General features: G+C 58.7%; 1 protein-coding gene across 1 annotated transcript in view; it reads right to left on the bottom strand.

Annotated features, from left to right (window-relative positions):
• The window catches only part of DAGLA (diacylglycerol lipase alpha), a 61,455-nt gene extending 48,329 nt beyond the window's left edge, over positions 1-13,126 (bottom strand). The window contains exon 1 of the mRNA XM_045786821.2: positions 12,994-13,126. The gene's annotated coding sequence lies outside the window, so the exon portion shown is untranslated. The remainder of the gene's footprint in view (positions 1-12,993) is intronic.
• Between the last annotated feature and the right edge of the window lie 1,189 nt (positions 13,127-14,315).

Here is a 14,315-nt window from a genome sequence, read left to right as displayed (position 1 = left end):
GCTCCCTGGCACTGGGGCCTACTCTGTTTCCCAGCACCGCAGGCCCCCTCCCCCCCCCCACCCTTGTCTGGAGGCCCAGCCCCGTGCAGCTGCTTCTGCACACACTCTCACGGGCCAGCTGGGACAGACAGGTGCCATCTTCTTGGGCAGCAGAGCTTGCTTAAAAAACCAGGCGAGGGGGCAGGAGTGGGAAGGTATGTGACTCCCTACAGGTTGGGGCTGGAAGGGCCTGGGGGGAGGCAAAGCTCAAGCCTCCACAAATCTCAGAGACATCTAAGCCCAGAGAAGCATGCTGGCGTGCCCCAGGTCAGCACAGCTATGCGTCTCGTCCAGTCCCCCGCTGCATCCAAACCTCCATTCAACCATGACTTCCCAAACCCATCCTAGGTGCTAGACTCTGGAACGGAGGTTTAGGCACATGCCTAGGTGACCCCCCGCTCCCCTCCCGGCCTACCTTGTGTGAAGTGGAGAAGTGCCCCCGCCATTGCCAGAGAAGATTCAAAGCAGAGACGAAGTAAAAAAAAAAAAAAAAAAGTGGGAGAAACTGTGTGAAGGACCAGGGCAGGGGTGAGGTCACAGCCTGGAGGTGATGGGGACCCAGGAGGTAGGTCAAGTGGGAGGAGCACTGTCTTGGGACTCTGGGGCTCTCACTGGCAAAGGAGACCCGAGGACCCTGGGCCACCCATGCTTATCTGTGTCTACTTTTTTCTTCTTATTACCAAGTAGATGTTTTCTATAGAACACAGAAACAAAAAATAGACGGAAAGAAATAGAAGTCGCCATGACCCTCCTAGGAAAATGATTAACTATTAACATCTGTCTAGTCTTTCCTCTGTCCAAATATGGGATCATTCTGTACCTACGGCTTTTTCCCACTGAGTAGAGAAGGTGAACATTTCTCCTCATTAAACATTGTTCTGGCCTAATCTTCCCTCATTGCTGTAGACCAGGCCACGTGCCTGGTGTATGTGAGTTCATTCGACCAATTCCCTACCGGTGGCTGTTCCCCCCTCCTCACGTGAGAAAACCCCCACAGCTGGGTCCAAGGCAGAGCAGCTCCAGCCCCCCAGGTGGGACGGTGCTGGAGCCCAGGGCTCCTGGCCCCCACCTAGAGCTCCTTCTCCTCCCCCCCTGGAAGAGGCGAAGCCTCCTATACAAGGTGGGGAGGGTTGGGGGGGGGCTGCTCTTCTCTACAGCGAGTTCCAGTGACTCTGAGCTGGAATGGCAGGGGGAGATGGAGAAATGCAGATTCCCAGGCCCCACCCAAGAATTCTGAATCCATTGGTCCGGGGTAGGACCTAGGGACCTATATTTGGAGCAAGTCCCACCATGGCCAACCCTGGGTGATTCTGAGCCTCGGATGAACCAGCCTGCACTCAGAGAAGCCCTGTTCTAGAGGCCCAGCAGTGCCTCCCTGACTGCAGCGAACACAGGAGCACCCCAGAGCTGGTTAAACCACAGGTCCCCGGGCCCCACACCCAGAGATTCTGAGTTGCGGGTGGGGGGACACAGATTCTGTATCGCTAACCTGCTCCCAGGTGCTGCTGGCCCATGGGCCACACCCAGGATCACTGAACTAAACCCAAGAGGACAGCAGGTGCAGGCGACAGGCCCCTTGCCTGGGTAGATAACTCCAGCTAGCTCTCACGAAGCACTTCTAGGGGTCAAACACCATGTCCCGGCCACTCAAGCTGTGGTCGGTGAGCCACATCACTAGGAGCAGATCTGGGACCCCAGCCAGCCTCCAGGGGATCTGCATTTGCAAGCTTTCCAGGTGATCCGTGTGCCGGTGAAAGAAGCACCACGCTGAGTAGTTAACAAGCAGCATCCCACATCATCCTCCTGACACTCCTCGGAAGTAGGTCACTGAGTCCCCTGATTTTACAGGTGCAGCTGAGAGGTTAAATGACTTGGTTAAGGTCTCACAGGCACCACGAGCCAGAGCCGCAGCCGGAAGGAGACGGCCCAGCTTCAGAGCCTGAGCTCCTAACCCCGCATCCCAACACTCCGGGGGGGGGCTCCCTGGTCGAAAACCCACCACCCAGGTGGGCTTGAAGTCTCCACTTTACGGATGGGACCCGGGAGACAGGGGAAGTCACTCTGTAGCTCCCGCTCCCTGGGAAACGGTGAACCCGGGGCCCACGCCGTGCCAGTGTTCACTTCGTCCCAGCTCATTCTGTCTGTGGCACTGAGCCAGAGCACAGGGCCGGGGTGGGGGTCCCGCCTCCAAAGTCCACAGGCTCTGCAGACACAGTCGGGGGGCAGGAAATGGGAAGTGGGGCGGAGGAACCAGGAACTCGGTTTGGTCTGAGGATGTTCTTTTTTCACAGCCAGACTCTGGTTCTGTGTGCCTTTTGAAAGGATGTAGAGAACAGCTGTGCTCAGCCCAGCGAGGCCGGTCTCTTTCAACCTTCCAGTTGCTGCCATTTCCAATTACAACTTCAGAGGGCTCCTATAATTTATACATCCCAGGATGCACTGCTCCAGCTGCTTTATGATGGGAGTTCGTTACACCATTAAGGTTAAACTTTTATAAAGTACGGAGCAGGTGGTGGGCTGGGTGCCCGGCTTAGTTACCGTTGCCGGAAGCCTGCTGAATGGGGTTCACCTGGGGAAGGGAGGGAGCCAGGCTCTCGAAAGGGGCCAAGAAGTAGAGAAGGCGGCTCCAGAGAGCAGGGGCCCTCCATCAGCCCCTTTATCAAACTGTGCGGCTGAGCAGGCGGGTGGCGCGGAGAACAATCTGCAAGAGCTCAACATTACTGGCAGGGGGCACGCGGGGTGAGAGGAACAATCCTGTGTGCGCCTGAAAGCCGCCTGCCAAGGCCAGAGAGGTGCGGGGTCTGAGGACGCAGTGGCTACAAGCCACCAGCGGCCTACGCATGGGGAATGACCCGGCTTCCAGGCGGCGGGAGAGGCCGCTCTCCCAGCAATAGGGTGGTCGAAGGGAGCCTTCCTTTTTAGGAACCGGCTCTTCCCATGGCTCAGAAGGTCCCCAAGCCCGATGCGAGGTGGGAGAACCAGAAGGAACACCCCTAGAGCAGGGCCCAGCCAGATGCGGGTCTGAGTCCCAATCTGCCAGTGGCAAATTTATGGTCTTAAGCGGGTCCCTTCAATTCTCCAAAGGAGCTGAGGTCTTTGATCTGCCCCTCTGCTGTAAAATACGAGGGCCTCCCTCCTCGGGGCGGGTCGGCACTGCCCTGAGCGCAGAGCCCTGCGCTGGGCGAGTGCCCACCATGGCTGTTCTCTGCACTCATGAACTCCGACTCCACGTATAGCACTCAGTACCGCGGCCGGCGGGAGGACCGGCCGGGAAGTGTGGGCTCACGTTGCCGTTGCTACATCTGTCCTGTCTGCCATAGCTCAGTCCCCAACCTGGGAACTCCCCGAGGGCGAGGTGACAAATTTCCTTATGCTCAGCTCCGGGCACAAGCTTGGCATGCTGCAGGTGCTTGAGAAATGTCCCGGAAAGAACCGGGTGGACAGAGGTGGAAAACCATTCTCCACAGCCTGGCCCCCGTCCCAGGGAAGGAGGCGGAGGAAGACCAAGTTCTTTCCAAAGGTATGAAACTGAAGCAACCTCTTGAGACAAATTCCGTGACTTCCCCGAAGGAAAGAGACTCCAGATGCGGCTGGTTTTCTGGCTCTTGGAAACGGGGGCTGTCTCTGGCCTTCTTCTGCGTGTCCTTAGAACTGAAGAGGATCTGCTGTGACTGGAAGCTCCAGCCTTGGTTGGGGCCCCCGGATTGTGGGTTCACCATGGCTGCCAGCCCACTCCCCGTGGCAGCAGTGGCCTCCTTCTGCAGTCCCTGGGGTGGCTGTCCGCCCGGCGGGCTCCCAAGCCTGGAGGTCGACGCTACGGGAGTCTGCATTTGTCAGGGGTTGCCAGTGTTCTTGGCTGAGGAGCGAGTCGTGACCCCCACTCTCAGGATGCACAATCTGACCCCCAGGCCAGCTTCCCACAGCCGAGTGCAACTGGAGGGGCTGAGAGGGTCTCCGAGGAAAGACACTGGCTTCCTCCAAAGGCCTCGGGGGAGGAAAAGATGTACAAAGAAAAGGAGCCGGAAGGAAGAGGTGCCAAGGGGAAGGAAACCAACCAGGAGAGGAACCAAAAGGAAGGGGGAGGGGGAGGGAGATGCGGGCCAGCCTAAAAGAGGGTTGGGGCAGGAACAGGGTACGATGCCAAAGGGAAGGTGGGACACTGCCAGCCCTGAGAAGTGGCCCAGAAGCGGGAGGGGAGAGGAGGAAGCCCAAGGGGCCGGCCTGCATCGCAGGAGCAGTGCTGGGGTTGCCTGGCTGCAGAGGAGAACGGGAGCAGCCTCAGGAAAGGGAGGGTCCTCTCAGCTTAGCGCCCACCTGGGTTGACCGAGAAGAGCTGAAATAATCATGGTAATTAATAATAGCACATAACATTTATTGAGTACCGATGATGTTCTTGGCACTGGGCAGAACTTCCAAGGTGGTATCTCATTGGATCCTGACAGCAGCCCCATGTGCCTTATTCCATCAGAGCCCCCATTTTCGAGATGAAGAAACTGAGGCTCAGAGGTCCAGTGACCTGCCCAAGCAATAGTGGACTCGAATAAAGCTCCATCTTTATGCCAAAGTCCAAGCTTGCAGGCCTAGGCTATGCTAAATTTAAAGAGAGAGAAAGAGGACGAATCAGAGGTGAATAATCAAAGCAATCAAAGGGTGGCATGGTCTTGGAGACCAGTGGTCCTGAAGGGTGAGGCGGTCAGGTGCAGAGGGAGACCACCCCTGCGGGGTGGCTGGTGCCTGCTGCTGAGCTGGGCCAGGCCAGGCCAGTCCCCTCCACTGCTGGGCCCAGGGCTGCCCCAAGGCTGCAGCGGGACAGCTGTCCCAGGGCAGCGTGGGCGCCGGGATGAGGTGGGAGTTGGCTGAAGGGCGAGCCCGGGGAGCCTGATGTAATCCCGGCGACCAGAGTCTGAAACGGGAAGTGCAGCGGAACGTCACCTCACAGCAGCCCCGCCACAGACTTCCAACAGCCATGCCAGGCCTGCCTCACCCCAACCCACGGTCTCAGACCTCTGCCCGCCTCTCCAGGCCTGGGGGCCCTGGCAGCCTGCGCCGTGTTCCCCAGGGCTGATGAGAAAGCAGCGGACTCCTAGCCAACGCCCTGGGAACCCTGCCATCGGGAGGCGGACAGCCTCACCGCTTTCCGGAACAGACGCGGGGCTCACCTCTTCACCAGGCTTTCCGCATATTTTGAGGGGTGAGGGGAGGTCCAGGCAGCTACTTGGCAAGCTATCCTCCTTCCTCACTAAACCTAGCCTGAATCAACCTAGTCAGGCTGCCCGGAGGAGAGGGGTAGTGGGGCCCAGAACCCCAGGAGGGCTCCATGCACTTGCACACAACCCAAGGACCCAGTGCGAGAGGGACCACCTCCAGGGACCCAGGGACTACTCAGCCAACCACAACACCAGGCTGCGGCCTGGCACCCACTCTAGGGACCTCCTGCCCAGCTCTTGGCCACACAGGGTCCAAGTCCTTGCCAGCTGGCAAGCCATGGACTGCATCAGCCCATTCAGGGCGGCTCAGAAGGTGGGTACAGATCCCCCGGCCTGGGTTTCTGCGTCCAGCCTTAAGCACTCCTGGCCTTTATGCCAGTGCTTAGAACTCATGCACAAGCAAGCCCCTGATCAGTACAGTGTCTTTCCTATCCCTCATCACCTTTGACCATGGGCACAGCCAGAGAGCGAGAAAATAAATACCACCGTTGCTAACATATAAACAGGGCCACTGAGGTTCAGAGAGGCTGAATGACTCATCTGAAGTTGCCCAGCTGGGCCAGGGGCAGAATGCAGGCCCAGTGCCCTCCACCAGCCTTGCTGTCTCCCTAAAATCACCTATCCCATGTGAGTGGGCACTCCTGGTCCCCAAAGCAAAGGAGGGGGGCCCCGTGCAGGCCAACACTTCAGGCCAGACACGAGGAGGAGGATGTGGCCACTGGATAAACATACAGACATCTGATAAACAAACAGGTCTAAGGAGATGGAGAGAGAGGGAATGCAGGGAGAGAATCAGTAAGCGCCCTGTATCTCAAGGCTGCCGGGGTCTAAATCCTGGTTCTGCCATCTATTAGCCGAGTGGAGTGCCGGGAGCACATTTCTAAACCTCCTCTACAGAATGGGTTCACATCACCTGCCCCTTGGGGTGGTTCTGAGGATTACATGAGCTAATGCCCGAAAAGTGCTTAGCACAGCGCCTGGCATCTTTGCTCCGGAAGTGCTATCGGGCCCTTATTTGTTAGTCTTCACTGAGGCTGTGGATTAGGGAGGGGGACAAGCCACCAACATTTCACAACATACTCTCAGAAGGGCCGGGACTACAGGCCCTCCTGTTAGCTAGGCCAGCGCTGGAGTCCAGGGGGGCAGGAGAAAGGCTTCATAGGGGAACGGCCCACGTGGGGCCCGAAGGAGAGGCAGGGCTTGGAGAGGGGAGGCGAGGGTCCTGGGCTCACACCTGGCTCCCCATCTACCTGCCATATGTCCTCCCAAAGCCTCCTGTAAGCCAGCGGTCGTCAGAGAGACAGACGAAAGAGTGAGCAAGAATGCACCGTGCTGGGTTAGTTCCCCCATGCTCACAAAACGGAAACCATTATTATTACTATTATGGTGTGGCTGAGACGGAAGCCCTGGGGTCTGCTCGGACCCCCAACCTGAGAAAGTCTGACAAAAGCCGAGTGCAGGGCTCTGTCCCCGTGGGCGAGGTCGGGGGGTGAGGGCCAGAGAAGCAGCCCCACAGGGCTCACCCCACTGTGGGGCCTGCCCAGCAGGTGCGGCCATGTGCTCAAAAGGACAGGGTGAATTGTATATAAGGAAGGCACATCAATAATAAATGAACCTCAAGTAAGTCCAGGAACATCAATCATAAATTAATTAAATGGCTCCAGGAGAGGCAACGACAAGGGGCTTTTTCGGGATGAATCAAAAGCAGCATCCTGCCTCCCCCTCCACAGCCTCGCCCGTCCTTCCCCAGACCCCTGCCCGGCAGGCTCCGTGGCCAGGACCATCTCCAGGTACTGAAACCGGCGGCCCCCAAAACACAGGTGAAGAGAAACCCTGTTCTCCTCCCACCTGCCCCCCCCAGCTCAGAGAACTCTCAAACGCTGCAAGGGTTTTGATGAAACTTCCCAGAATAGTAACCTCCTGGGCTGAACTCAGGCAGGCGAAATTTCAAGGGGTAATTTGGTGAGAAAATGATCAAACGCCTGGAAATAAATGCCAGAAACACTGGCACCCCCTCGATGGGTCCTCGGGGATGAGAACAGCCTTGCAGGCAGAACAAGCAGCCTCACGGGGGTCCCTGAAAGCCTCTCCTCGGGCTGCAACAGACAGGAATCAAGACCACAGAAAGGCACGTGTGGGAAATGCATGCCGGGCCAAGACTCTGGGGCTCAGCTCTGATCCTGGGCCTGGCCTCCGGGTCCTTCCCGGGGCCCACCCCTTACTGACCAAACTGACAAATCTCTTGGCTTCTACCTCCCCTCCATAATCAGGCAGGCTGGTCTCTCCCCTTTCCTCCCCCGGGCCTCTGTACCTGGGCACTGCCCTAGCCGCCAGCCGGCCTCCCTACTCCCGGCACCTGCTGCCAGATGCCTATGGCGGGGGGGGCTGCCCCTGCCCTCATGCTCAGAACACTTCGGTGGCTGCCCATGTCTTCCAAAGACCCAACCCGCAGCCCTGCTGTCATGCTCCCGGGGACCCAGGTCCAAGTCACTTTGTCAAGCCTAGCCTTCGCTGTTTCCGTTCCGTGCACCCTGCGCTCAAGCCAGACCACAACCTGCCAGCACCAAACGTTCCCGGCCACATCCCCCATTGCTGCCACTTCCTCTACCATCACCTGGATGGCCCAGATGAAAGGCCATCACCACCCAAGTCTCTGCTGACCTCTCTCGTTCAAGTTCCTCAATCTCCTTTGGCCTCTAGTGACCCCTCTCCTGGAATTGTGGCACAGACCTTTATGTCCGTCACGTATCTTCTGGAGAGACTTTGAATTCCTGGAGGGCAGAGTCTGCACCTCGTAGGCTCAGGTATGCCCAATGCATCTCCATGGCCTCACCGAGCCCAGACCACTGTAGGTGCTCAAGAAAGGACTACTGACAAATCCCAAGTGACAACTGTCCCCAGGGGTCAAGACATTATTCCTGTGTTCGATTCTGTTGACAGATAAGCACGATTCCATCCATGCCAAGGGTAGGGTGGAGCTAACTTCTCCTTATCAGGAAAAAGGTCATGACCTATGCCATCTTCCTTGGTACACACTAACATTCGTAGATCATGATGTAACTGCTTTTCTGTAGAAAACATTCTGACTATAAAAGCAAAAACACCTCTGTGTGTGTGTGTGTGTGTGTGTGCATGTGTGTGTGTTTGCTTTCATCATGACCTTTACACTCACCAGACATTATTAGGTCGTGGAATTCTTAAAATCAATCACCCTGGTCGGAGGTTTTACCAGCCCCACCTTAAGATGACGAAACTGAGGTAGAGAGAGGTACCAGGATTCAAATCTGGGTCTGTCTGACCGCAGAGCCCCAAGTCTTCATGCCCATGGCCGCCACGCTATCTTCTGCCGTCCCAGGGGACTGTCCCCCGCTGACCCGCAGGGGGCTTGAGGAGGAGCACAGAAGCAGGCGTGAGTGAGCATATGGGCGCTGGAGAGCCACACCTCCAGCCTGGGCTTCCTTCTAAGGAATACCGAGAAAGCAGAAAGGCTCCTTCCGTAGGAATCACAACCGGAGACATTACCCACCCCCCCAGCTGGAAGGCTCCCCCCTCCCCGGCTCCCACTGTTCTCTCCTGCTCCGTGGAGCCCAGCAACGCCCTGCTCCTCACACCCACTGACACCGGGCCAGCCAGACCCAGGAGCCCACAAGTTCCCACACCACCAGGCGCTCCACACCCCCTCAGCCCTCACTTCCCACAGAAAGCTAGGGGCACACGCGGCTACACACACGTGCAATCCCCGGGCGGTCCTGCCTCGGAAACAGCCCCACCCCTGCTCATCTCAACCACCAGCAGTGGGGAGGGCTTGGCTGTCCCTGCTGAACACCCTCACCTGCGGCCACAGCACTCCCCTCCGCCTCATCTCCTGGACCGCTCCCTCCACAGCCAAGGTCTCCAGGGGTCCGGGGATCTCCTGGGTCTTCCTCACCTACACGTACACTCACACTCCGGGCGTCTGCCCCAGAGACATCCAGCCCAGCCAAAGTCGGCATCAGAGAGGAAAAAAGGAAAATCAAGATGAACAGTTTTCAGCCTTGCCCGCTGGGGAGGTAACCACATCCTGCCATGTCCCGGGCTCCGCGGTTCTAGAAGATTTATCTTCCTCTGACCGCAGGCTCATTGATGTTTCCCCCAGCGCTACTTGCTCGGGCCACTAGCACGTAATGTAAAGCGGTTCCAGTGAGAAGCTGAACTCAGGTGGAGCGCTGGGCCAACAGGTGATCAGACCCCGAGGTCGCCCTCTGGTCCCTGGAGGAAGGGCTGGGGGAGGAGTGGCTTCCAGAGACAGGCTGTGCCTTCGGGCATGGGCGGCTGGCCTGGCACTCTCAGCTCTGGTCCAGAATCCTCTGTCCAGAGATGCCCGATTCCCTGGCACCCCTGCAGCAGAGCAGCCGGGCACCATGATTTACGGGGCAGCTGAGGAGCGACGGTTGCCAGGAGCTGACTTCAGCAACTTCTGGAGAAACATGGACAAAGCCATAGGAATAGGACTGACAACCAGAGTTGAAAACATCTCGGCTCCAGAGAGCTGCTTGCCCTCGATGTCCACGCCTAGGTGACTAGTCCCCCTGCCCCAGCTGGCATCTGCTCAAAAGCAGCGTCCGTGCCCAAGGACAACGGGTGGTGACCTGGCCAGGCTCCCTACTGGCTCAAACCCTGAAGACTCGCAAGAAAGCTCAGCTCTGCTTTTGGGGAACGGAGGCCAACTCCTCCTCGGTGTCTCCTATCTGTCCCACCTGCCACCCAGCCCTGCTGTGCAGAGTCCCAGCACCCCCAGCAGATGGCAAGGAGCGGCTGCAATGGGGTCCCAAAGCCCAAGACCTTAAGGCTGAGCCACAAAGCAGAACCAACGGGGCTGAGGTGTGGAGGGTGAGCTAAGGGGACGAAACGCTGAATATTCACAACGGGGAGGCTCCGGACTGCCTCTTAACAGGCTTACACTGTAGAGAGCTCTCCGACAGGAGCCGAAGTGTGGGCAACTCCCAGGGGAGGCAGAGAAGGGCGCTGCCGGGAGCGTGGGGGACAGGCCTCGGACCCCTCCCACCAATCCAGGAAGCTCTTGCCGGTGTCCAGGCAGCAGCCACTGGGGCCGGGCGAGTCCCACAGCATGGAAAAGTCAGCTCACCACCCTGGGTCTGGGGAGCTGTGTCCTTCTTCTACTCACGAAGCTTGACACCGCAGCCTGGACTTGCAGCGAAAACCTTCTGCCTCGGGGAGCAGGCCTGTAGAATGGGTTACTGGCTAAAACAGACACTCACACGGAGTGTTTGAGAAGTGGGCTGGAGCTCATGGGGTCTGTAATTCAGCCCACTGTCAGGCACTAGGCCCCTGGAGGCAGAAAGCAAAGCAATTTGCAGCCGCCCTCATCTTTCCCACGTGGGAAGGCCCTTCAGACAGAAGTGGGGCTGAGTCGGGGGAGACGTCCCGGGGAATCTGTGCCACACCCATCCGCCCTCGGAGGACCCCTCGGAGGGTGCCCATCGCCCCTTCTCCTTGTCCCGGTATCTGCGGGCACCCCCCCACTGCCCCCGGACCTCCTGTCACACAGCCCCAGCCTCTCCGGCAGGACCCCCCAGCCCTGCATCCACTCTGGTGGCTCTGACCCACTTTGCTTTCTTCAGGCCACAGCCCCAAAAACGCTGATGCGACGCTCCCCACCCCCATGCTCAGAACCTGGAGCCAAAGGAAATTCTCAAGAGAACACACACACTTCCAAGTCTCTCCGCCACACGGGTCCCCCAGATGTGTCAGCTACAGACACCCCCAGCCCTGCGTGACCATGAGGCGTGTCTGTAGCGCAAGCGAGGGCTTCCTCTTGCTCGGGCCGCTCCTGCAGGACAGCACAGTTACTGCGGCCATGCGCTCGGGACCGTCCTCGGGAGACCTGGGGCCTGGTTCCAGCCCAGCAGCTGACTCACAGTGTCAACAGATCCCACTTTTCCCCCACCAGGAGCCTTTACACTCAGGGCCTCTAATTCCCTGTGACAGGCCCTCGACCTTCCCGCAGCCTTCCTCCCCAGTCACATTCCAGGCCTCTACTACTATCGCCTCCCACCCTGGTCTCTCTACCTGATGAGAATCTCTGACCTTTGCACAGCCTGTCACTGTTTACAGAGGGTTTCCACGTGCACTGTCTCCTTTCCTCCTCCATGACCACTTGGTGACAGGCATCTGAGAGGTAGAGTCACCTGCCCAAGGTCACACAGCTAAGACTCGAGTGTAAGTCTTCTGGCTCCCTGTGCACCGGATGACACGCCGGCTTTAAGGAATCTCAGCGGCATCTCCAAGCACCCACCTTGGAGAATGAGCGGGACCCACCACCCTAGCCTCTCATACCCTCCACAGCGTTCTTCTGGACTCCTAAAGGCCTTCCCCAGGCCCAGCCCAAGTTCACCCCATTTATTCTTCTCTCCCGTTTCCACTGCCCCCAGAGATCTATAAAGTCCTAAAGATGTCCCCCACATCCAAAGACTTCCCTGGAGCTCTGTAAATCGCCCCTCTGAGAGGTAGACACCACGTGATGCTGAGTGAGACCCTCACCCAAAGCTTCCCAAAAGACTGGTGGGAGCAGACACAATCCTGGCACACTCCCAGTGGCTGCAGACATCTTTCAAGTAATCCCCCCCCCCTCCGCAAATGATCCTCTGGACCCAAAGGCTTCCAAGCATCAAAGAAGAGAGGCAGCTCCCAGATACCCCGGAATGAACCATCAACCCAAAGTGAAGACAGGGCCAGAGAGTACAGACAGACAGTGCACCACCTCTCCCAGTGCTCTGATACGGGTCACCTCTCAGTCCTGTACATTTCTCGTGACACATGTTCAAGTATAGTGATCACGGCTGAGAACCATCCCCCCCCTTCCTCCTTCTCCAAAGCTGGATGAATACATGAGCCCAGGACAATGCCAGTACCTGGTGAGGTTTCCATCTGGGTCACCGTTAGGTTCCTTGTGGTAGAAGCATGTCCTGGCATCTCTCTTTCATGTCCATTATAAAGGATACCAACCTCCTCCCAGCCTTTCTCCTTCCTCAGTCCGGTGTACCCAAGAGGCATTAAAAGTGGGCCCCAGTGACAGAGGCCATGCCCCTCATCATCACCAGAGTGGGAGGTTGGACATATACCCTTCCCATCCACCAGGGTCTGGGAGCCACGGAGTCTCCCCGGCCAGGACCAAGCAGCTCCCCGCACCACGCAGTGCCAAGGCCATTTCTCGCAGTCACACCAGGAACTCCTGTCATGCTGTGGACACCAATCCTTCAAGTCCAAGTGCCATCATTCCAGACCATGTCAGGCCAGAACCATCCAACACCCTAGCAATGGCAGCACTTCCTCACACCCATGCCAGGGGCACCGCCACGCGCCTACGAACTGGCCACTGACACCCTGAACCAGTCCTAGTGCTGAGCCCACCACCTACCTGCACAGAGGGCTGCACCCGCCTCACACCTGGGCGGCCACCACCACACCAGGGTGGGGGTGACTCTTCTGACACCCGTGCCAGGGAAACCACGCTGCCTGTGCCAGCCCCACGCTGCCCACGCCCGTGCCACGGGTGTCACCATTCCCACACCGGTGCCAGGAGCTCCACGGATCTCACACCTGCCACCGGCGCTTGTGGCAGCCGCACCTCTGCCAGCGGACCCGTCGGGCCGGCCACCGAGCGCCCTGGACACTGCCCAGCCCGTCGCGCCGCTCGCACCGCGCCCGCGCCCGGGGCCCGGCCCGCCGCGCCCGCGGCCCCCCTTACCTCCCGCCCTCCGCAGGGCTCGGCCCGCCGCCGCCGCCGCGACCGCCACCTCCATCCTGGGCTCCCCAAGGCCCCGATTCACTAACGCCGCTTCCGCAGGGCGCCGGCGCCGGCGCGAAAGCCGCCTCCGCCCCCCGGGGGACGCTGCGTCCTTTACGTAAACCCCACTCCGCCGCCAGCGGTGACCATGGCGACGGGCGTGGGGCGGCAGCGCCCCCTGGTGCCAGGGAGGGGAGCGGCGCCGAGGCCGGGGCCAGCCGAGCCTTCCGCAGGCGCGGGCCCGCTGCGTGGGGGCGGTGGGCGCAGGGTTCCGGCCGCGGCCGGGGCTCCGTAGGCGGCCGGGAGGGGCAGGACCCGCCAAGCGGCACACGGGGAAGGGAGGGAGCGCCTGGGTCCACCTCCTTCGGGCCCCGCGTGACCGGGTTTAGCGTGGGAGAGTTAAAAAAGCAAGTAGGATCACTGGAGAACTGGTTCATTTAGGGGGAGGAAAGAGAGAGATGGGTTCCACCTCCTCGAGGTGACTGAGTGGTCCGTGAGGGGTCGGAACACTCCATCATTTGTGTCCTGCCCCCATTTCCCGTCCCCCCAGTGCCCAGCATTGTGCCTGGCATCTAAAATGGCCCCTGGTCAATTGTAAATTCCTGGTAAATGAAGAAGATCTCCCCTCCTATTTGGCTTCACACACATACACACACACACACACACACACACACACACACACACGCCCATTCATTCAAGCTGTAAATCACTTAACACACCTTCCCTGAGAGCTGCTCTTGAGCTGGGAACGCTACTGTCCCCATGCATTGTGCTAATAAGGGTGGAGAGTGGGGAGAGCGAGTGGGCACAGAGAGAAGCAGAAGCCAGGCCCTGCCCTCAGGGAGCTCAGTCTTCAAGGGAGTGGACCACCGCAATTCAGGGTGGTTAAGTGCAGGAGCTAAGCAGAGAGGGCTCCTTACAAGGGGCACTTGTAAGCAAGCCCCAGGGGAGGGAGTTGGGTCTGGGAGACTGGTTGACCCAGTTGGGTCTCAAAGGTCCAGTAGAAATTCTTCAGAGGCAAAAAGGAGAGTAGTGTGTTTCTGCCTGGGAAAGGCCTCTAAAATGTTTCCTGGGTCATCTCAGGAAAACAGGGTGATCGGCCGTGGCTCTGCAAAGGGGAGCCCAGTGGAGCATAAGAAGCTCTGTGTAAGGGGATCTGACGCGGAGCCTCAGCCTGAAAATTGCCTTTGAAGTGAGACTGAGTCCAGAGCCTCTCTGCGGAAGCTGGTGGAAGCTACCTCTAGGAGGAATTCTGTGTCACTTGTGTTATTTTAAAGGCCAAC

Source organism: Ursus americanus, chromosome 24 (genome assembly GCF_024610735.1).
Source record: "Ursus americanus isolate L20-20 chromosome 24, mUrsAme1.1.p, whole genome shotgun sequence".
NCBI lineage: Eukaryota > Metazoa > Chordata > Mammalia > Carnivora > Ursidae > Ursus > Ursus americanus.
This window is presented reverse-complemented; position numbering and strand designations above follow the sequence as displayed.